Source organism: Parasteatoda tepidariorum, chromosome 10, assembly GCF_043381705.1.
Source record: "Parasteatoda tepidariorum isolate YZ-2023 chromosome 10, CAS_Ptep_4.0, whole genome shotgun sequence".
Lineage (NCBI taxonomy): Eukaryota > Metazoa > Arthropoda > Arachnida > Araneae > Theridiidae > Parasteatoda > Parasteatoda tepidariorum.
The window spans coordinates 440,736-448,081 of NC_092213.1; positions in this window are offsets into that span (position 1 = coordinate 440,736).

Sequence of the window (7,346 nt, forward strand, 5' to 3'; positions counted from 1 at the left end):
TCAGAAAAAAATGTTATTTTATAATGTTAATGATTATAAAAACAAAACTGTGATCAAAATGTGATAATCGATCAAATACTCAATTTGTGTTATTTTATGAATAAAAAAATGGAATATATAATAAAGTTATGAATTTTACTTCATAAATATCCTATATAGTAACTAAAATAACAATTTAATAGTAAAATTTGATTATTTACAATGTTAACATTCATTTTAGTAGAATGGGTAGACTCGCCCCATACGAGAGATTTGTCAGCAGTTCTATAAAAATATACAGTAACAGCGTAACTGTTAATATTTTCTAAAATCGATTTCACAGCTTTAAAGACGGATAAATAGTGATTCCGAAACACCTATTAAAAGCCTTTTTTCTTTAATATTTACAAAAGTTTGACCACTTGAAAGTTGACAAACTGAAAAAATGGGTAGACTCACCCCAGTTTACGGTAAGTGTTATGATTTTTATAATAAAAAATTTTTTGAAAATATTTTTTTTTCTTATTTGATGATAGTTTTCTATAGAATGCTTTTCTACGTCCGATTAAGAATAAAAAAAACCATGGAAGCTTTTTTTTTTATTTTAGTTTGAGGAACATTTAGAATCGCTTTTTTTTCGCAAGCATTCTTTATTTTGCGATTTTTAGTCTATAAATAATGATATTTATTGAAACTTAAAATTTTTTGATAAAAATTTTTGTCAAAAAACTTTCTTTGCAAAATTGAATGATATAAAATTATGGGCTTAAGTATACTTTTTGCATATTTTAATGTTTTATTTTATATCCATCCTTGAACAGCCGATCCAATTATGGGTTTACGACTACTGATGTTCAACTCCTTGCCTTGTAATTTTGAACCAATCCAGAAGACAAGGAAACTCCTGGATCAGTACCCCCAGAGGTTTGATTTGTTATGAGAACATGAAGAATTTGGGACTCGACAGATTTAACGCGCATCATTCACCATTTACTACACGGGGACTCATCGGGCGGCAGGGATCGAACCCAAGAACTTTTGGACATGGGCCCACTGCCCTACCAACCAATACCACGCTGAAAATATTTTAATGTTTGAAGTAATATGATTCATAAGACTATGGAATGTAGAGTTTAAATAGGCCTTTCACGTTAAATCATTAAATTTAGTGAAATGATTTCGCAAGCAATAGGTTTTAACTCTAATAAGGAGATACATATTTTTTTCTGCTTACTTGCAAATACTTTTCTAATGTGTTTCGGATGTTACTTCTTTAAAAAGAAGAGGTACTATTTTGTTTTCGCTTGAATAAGAAGGAATATCAAACATTTTTCTTTTTTTAAATTTAATAAGCCACAATAAAGAAGGAACGTTATAATGCTTCAAGCTACATTATAGACGTCTGCAGAGAAACTGAATGACTGTTCATATGGAAATCGCAGCTTTTCGTCTCATACAACAACGCCCCCTATAGTTCGTTGCGATCGCGAATTACATCGTATGTCGTTTAAGAAAAAACATACACCTGTAATGATGCAAACCTTTAACTAAATGTTATTTCTGAATTTTCGAAACACATGAGAATCTATAGCATTATATAATAATACACCTTTCATTTTAAAGGGAATACAAAAATCGATTTCAAAGAAAAATTTTCCCGAAATCATTATTTAAAAATAATCTAATCACATGATTTTGTCGTGCGCAAGGTCAGTAAAATCGCACGCATCTAAGTTTCATTTTATATAAATGCAAATAACGCGTTGCTCGGACAACGTAACATTAATAGCAATCCTGACGTTCTATATAATTGGGTTATTAAAGAAATAATGGGTGTAAATATTTTCCCTCATTAATAATGTATTTAGGTGATTCTCGCGAAATATGACAATTTACTGTTCAATACTATACTACCAAAAAAACTTTTTTTTTTTTTAAATTTCAATAAATAGCATTTCTGTTACCATTTTAAAATGATCTTGTATTAGCATTGACTGTTTTGTATATTAAAAAATTTTAATTGAATTTCAAAATCTCATTTTCCTGGTATGTCAAAAACAGTATTTCCAAAAATAACTAGCTTCAAAACTTCCCATAAATTTTTCAATATCTAATTTTTTTTATCTCAACCGTTGTAAGCATTTCTGGAATATATGCAGAGGGTATTATTTACAAAAACATTATTGATAAAAAAATTTCTGTCAATAATTTGTTTTTCACATTAAAATCAGTCATTTTCCTTGCCACTTTTTTTTAGTAATTTGTAACCAAAATATATAGGGCCAGCAATCAATATTTTAGGTTAAGAGATTTATTAGAATACCATCATATCAGAACCTGTCTTACTTAGGGAATAAGGAACCAACTTTCTGGTTCAAAATCTATTTCAAAAAATTTTACAAGGTGAGTAGGTTTTTATGTTGTCATTTTCCTGTCTTCTTGAAATCATTAATAACATAAACATAGATTTACCTGAGTTATTTCAAGAAAACCTGTTGTGTTCTCTGGAATGTAAACGTCTTAGGCCCAAATGTCAAATTGAAGAAAAGTTAATTGCTATAAAATGGCCAATTGTCATTACCCTGGATGTCATTTTCCTGGCTTATGAATGCCAGGACATTGACACAGTTACCAAAAAAGAGGGAAAGCAAAAATTAACTAATATCAAGTTTATGTAAGATTGTAATATGATTGAATGTAATCAAAGTTATTTATTCATTTAATGATGGATAATTATACGCAATTTTATTCTTTACATGTCAGCAACAAAAGCATTTTTGATTCTTTCTACAGTGGATAAAATATTTAATTTAAGCAATTCATGGTCCATCTAACGCAAAGGCTTAAGTTGATATACTTACTGTTTTTATAACTTCTAAACTAATATGTCATTTTCCTGGCATTCAAAATTTGGTGAATTTCTATTTTTTTTCCCTTGAGGGAAATGTCAATGAACTGCACTGGTGTCTGTAAGATATTAATAAATGTAACTAAATAAATATACAAAAAAAAAATTTAGATTGTTTAGAAGATTTGAAGTTTAAAGAAAATTTTCGCTCCGAATTGTCATGTTTCCAAAAAATCACCCATTTAACTGGAATCAATCATGCTTATAAATATGTATTAATTTGTAAATAACTGTAGATATTAAATGTTATAGTGTCGTCAATTTACTTAGCATTTATTCATCCAAAATCACATACTGTAGGAAAACTAAGCACTTACCCATATAATTTCTTATAAAATTACATTAGTTTAAGTAAACCAATTATTATAACTATGTAATTTATATTTTTCCAATATATAAGGTACATGCAATATTTCGAGCACTTTTTATCTTTCAGGAGAAAATAAAAATTTATAACGATGCAAAGATTTCCCTGAAATTTTTACTTATGTATCTTCAAAACCAATGAATTCCTATATGATTGTATTTTATAATTTTATAACCGTCGTTGAACAGCAGACCCAATTTTATGGGTTTACGACTACTAATAACTAGTTTANTAAGGGGGCATCCGGGGACACTCCGAAAGTTCGAAGTGCGAGCAACAGTTCAATCACATAAGCAAACATATTCAAAAGTTTCAAATTAGAGTTTTAACAAATAGGTAGAATATTAAATATGAAATCCAGAAAACAGCGTTACTTAGAAATGAACTAAATACAAACAAACATTACAAAGAAAATAAACAGCATCTTTCAGAAGAGATATTGATGTCGCATTTTCAGTAGGGGTGCAAAGTTAACAAAATGAAAATTTATTATAAATAGTAGTGGTTAACGTCATTATAAACCAAATTTATTAAATCAAGAATTCGCGATCGCAAAACTTGATCGCAAAATTTCTTAATAATTAGTTCCTTTCCTTTATCAACAAACTTGCATCTGATAACTTCCGATTTCGTGATCGCATACTGTTAAAGATGTGTGTAATAAGATGAAATACATTTTTTTATTGTCTTCAATTCATTATACATTAAAGTGAAGTCAACATTGCTTCCAATGAATAAATGTGATTTCAGAACATGCAGAACTGTAATAGTTATAGAATATTCCTCTTCTTCATAGAATGATATAGATTTCTGTATCTAAATAGTTCTGTATCTAAATCGGAAGACAATAATAAAGAATCATCCAAATAGTATCCCTTGTGTTGATTATTAACAATTTTTTTATCGTTTTCTTTGTATTTATGTATTTTTTATATGAGGTTCATAACACCGTAAGTGTACTTTTTGTCTTGAACTGGAATACAAAAATTTATAATGATGCAAATCTTCCTAAATATTATCATTAAATAATCTTCAAAATATTGAAACACATGCTGTGCTATAGGGCTAAACATTTTACACGACATTTAATGCACATTTTATCTCTTTCGAAATACGATGCAAATATTTCCTAAAATTATAGCTCAATAATCTTCTTCCAAATCATTAAAACGTATAAATTCTTTAGGAAAAAAAAAAAAAAAAACTAAAATTTTCTTATTTTTAGTGAAAGTTCTCCCAAGAGATGTCACTGCAACCACGCCATTGACTATCTGCTCAAACCATCTTGTAGTTCTTCATTCCATCTTCGCCTCATAAAACTGTCTCCCTTTAAAAGGTCAGAAAAGTACACAATTTCCCTCTTCATTGTTCCATATGTCACAGTTAGACAGTCCCTTAACAGAAGCAGAAAGACCTCCCAGGTAAAGTGTTTGTCGTTAAGGACTTACCTGAAATTGGGGGGGGGGATGGAGTGAGAGTAAGGCGCGTGAAAAAGCAGCAGGATTGTATGGACGAGTAAGAGCAAAAGCTTTGCCTTCAGGAACGCCGGATTTATTTTTCTAAGAGGACCCCCTCCAGACTGAACTTTAAACCAGTTTATCGGAAGAAAAGACAGTTAAATGTAATGACAGTTTGCACACCTTTTTTCCCCAAGGTTTGTAACGCCTTTATTATCTTATAACAGCATCGTCTGTGGGGGGGTTTAAAAAGAGTTAAAACACCTAAAATCATCTAATACGAGCCACCTTCAGTGACCAGCCTTTTAAGTCAGTAGAACATCAATTATTTCGAGATTTAAAATTGTACAGTCAAGACAATATATAAGTGAGCACAAGTAAGAATGGATTTAATTTTCGTCCTTTTCGCACTTTAAGGTGATTTTGGAGTATTTTTCAGATATGACGGAAATGAGTATCGTGTTGAATTTGTTGTATAGTGGACAAAAGAAAAGTAACACCCCTAATAACTCTTGGTTTGATGATGGGATCTTTGTGCAATAAGACTCAATTTCAATGGCTTAAGGGGGTGTCCTTAAATATGTTAATTAAAGTTACGAACCTGACACGGAAACATAGTTTCTCCTAATAAACAGATCTTTTTTTACCTACGGATTTGGATTCTTGTTCCTCAAAATAATGGGAGTGGCCGCAGTCTGGGAAATATTGTAACTTCCCAATAGTTTGGTCAGGGGAGTGATTTGGACTCCTTAATGTTAATTTTACTTTTTGCGCATTTCGTTGCATCTTTTAAGCGAAACGAAATTTTTTTTTTACTCAATTATAAAATTTGTTTATCCAAAGGTAATTTCCATGAAAAATTTTTTAATGATAATTAATTGTTTGTTATTATTATTTGTATTTGATTTAATAATAATGAAAAGTAGGTTTTGAATTGTAAATTATCTAAGTTTTTACTTTACTTTAAAAAATGTAATTTCACAAGACAAAATGTAAAATTTCAAGGAAATCGGTTGAATAGATCCTGAGAAATCGAGTTTGAAATCTACAAATTCGTTTAAAATTTAATTTCTTAGGAACTACTCCGTCGATTTCAGTCAAATGTTATATTTTGAAACAGAAAATTACATTCTTTAAAATGAATTGAAAATTTTTATACTTTGAAATTGAAAATTTCTTCAACTATTGTTAAATAAACTAATAAAAAATATTGAATGATCATTAATAGTTATTTTTTACATTTAATTATATTTTGACGAACGATATTTATAATTGTGAGCATAAGTTTTCGATCCATTCGAAAGTTTCGAAAAAAGCTCTCTCGATATGTGAAAATACACAAAAAGCAAGATTTTCTATAAATGGTCCAAACACTTCTCCTAGTTAACCATTCACTTATCCTAGCCACCCTATTTTGAGAGTCAGAAATCCAAATCCGTCGAAAAAAGTTTATTTTGAGAAAATGCATTTGTGTATCCGATTCTGTAACTTAAAACTTTGTCCGCGTTAATTAATTTGCATATTTGAGGACACTCAATTAAATCATTAAGATTGAGCTCTAGTAAGTGAAGAGAACATCATCAAATCAAAAAGTATTCGAAGTCTTCAGTTCTTTTCAATTTACTTTTTTTCTTACAACTTATGCTAAAGTTTTAAATAAAGAAATATGCTGATTGAGTCCATAACACTTTTGTAGCATATTAAAATGCAATTTTGTTGAAATCAAACTACGTACTTATGCACTTATTTGCCAGTATTTGTTTACAATTAAAGTGTGAGGTAATGAAATTTATTCTTTCACTAAAAGGAAATGAATTATAATCGTCATAAATTTCTTTAAGTTAAAAAAACACACAGATCTGAAACAGTAAAGAAAATATTTTAAAGTAAAAATAAATAAAAAATAATAATTTAGCTTAATGGGGCTGTTGAACTGCAAGACAAACGTAGACAAGAAAATGAGTTGAAAATTTAAAATTAGTCCTTACATTAATTTGATGCGTTTAATTGGTAATTAAAATAGATTTTCGATTGACAACCAGTTTTATTTTACTTTTTTATTATTTTACAAAATATGTTTTGCTGCAAAAAATTTTTCGTTTTCCAATATTAAGAGTCAAGATTAGAGGCGTAACTCATTTACGTCTAAATGTGAGTGTAAAACAGTTAACATTCTATTAGCCTGCGAATTCTTTTACGCACGCCTTTTTACTTCGGCTTTTAAATTATGAACTTAACATAGAGAAATGCAACATAGCGTAGGTAACAGTTTAACGTAGAGAAAAGAAAATATCGCAAATGATGCCCGAAAAAAAAATATATATTTTTAGCAAACAACAGAAACTGCCACGCCAATCAAAGATGCCATACAAAGGATATTAAGAAAAGTTTAATCTGTAACAACGGGTTTTAAAAATGGAATTTCGTATTTTTGATATTAATACGATTCACAGAATTTGCATAAACTACTTGAATCTGGATAGTGTTGATTCTTTACAAACCACTCCATAAAAATTTGCAAACTGCTGGAGAAAAAAAAATCAGTGCTCCTGTTGTCGTATGTATATATATATATATATACATACGATATATGTATATATATATATACGATATATGTATATATATATATATACAA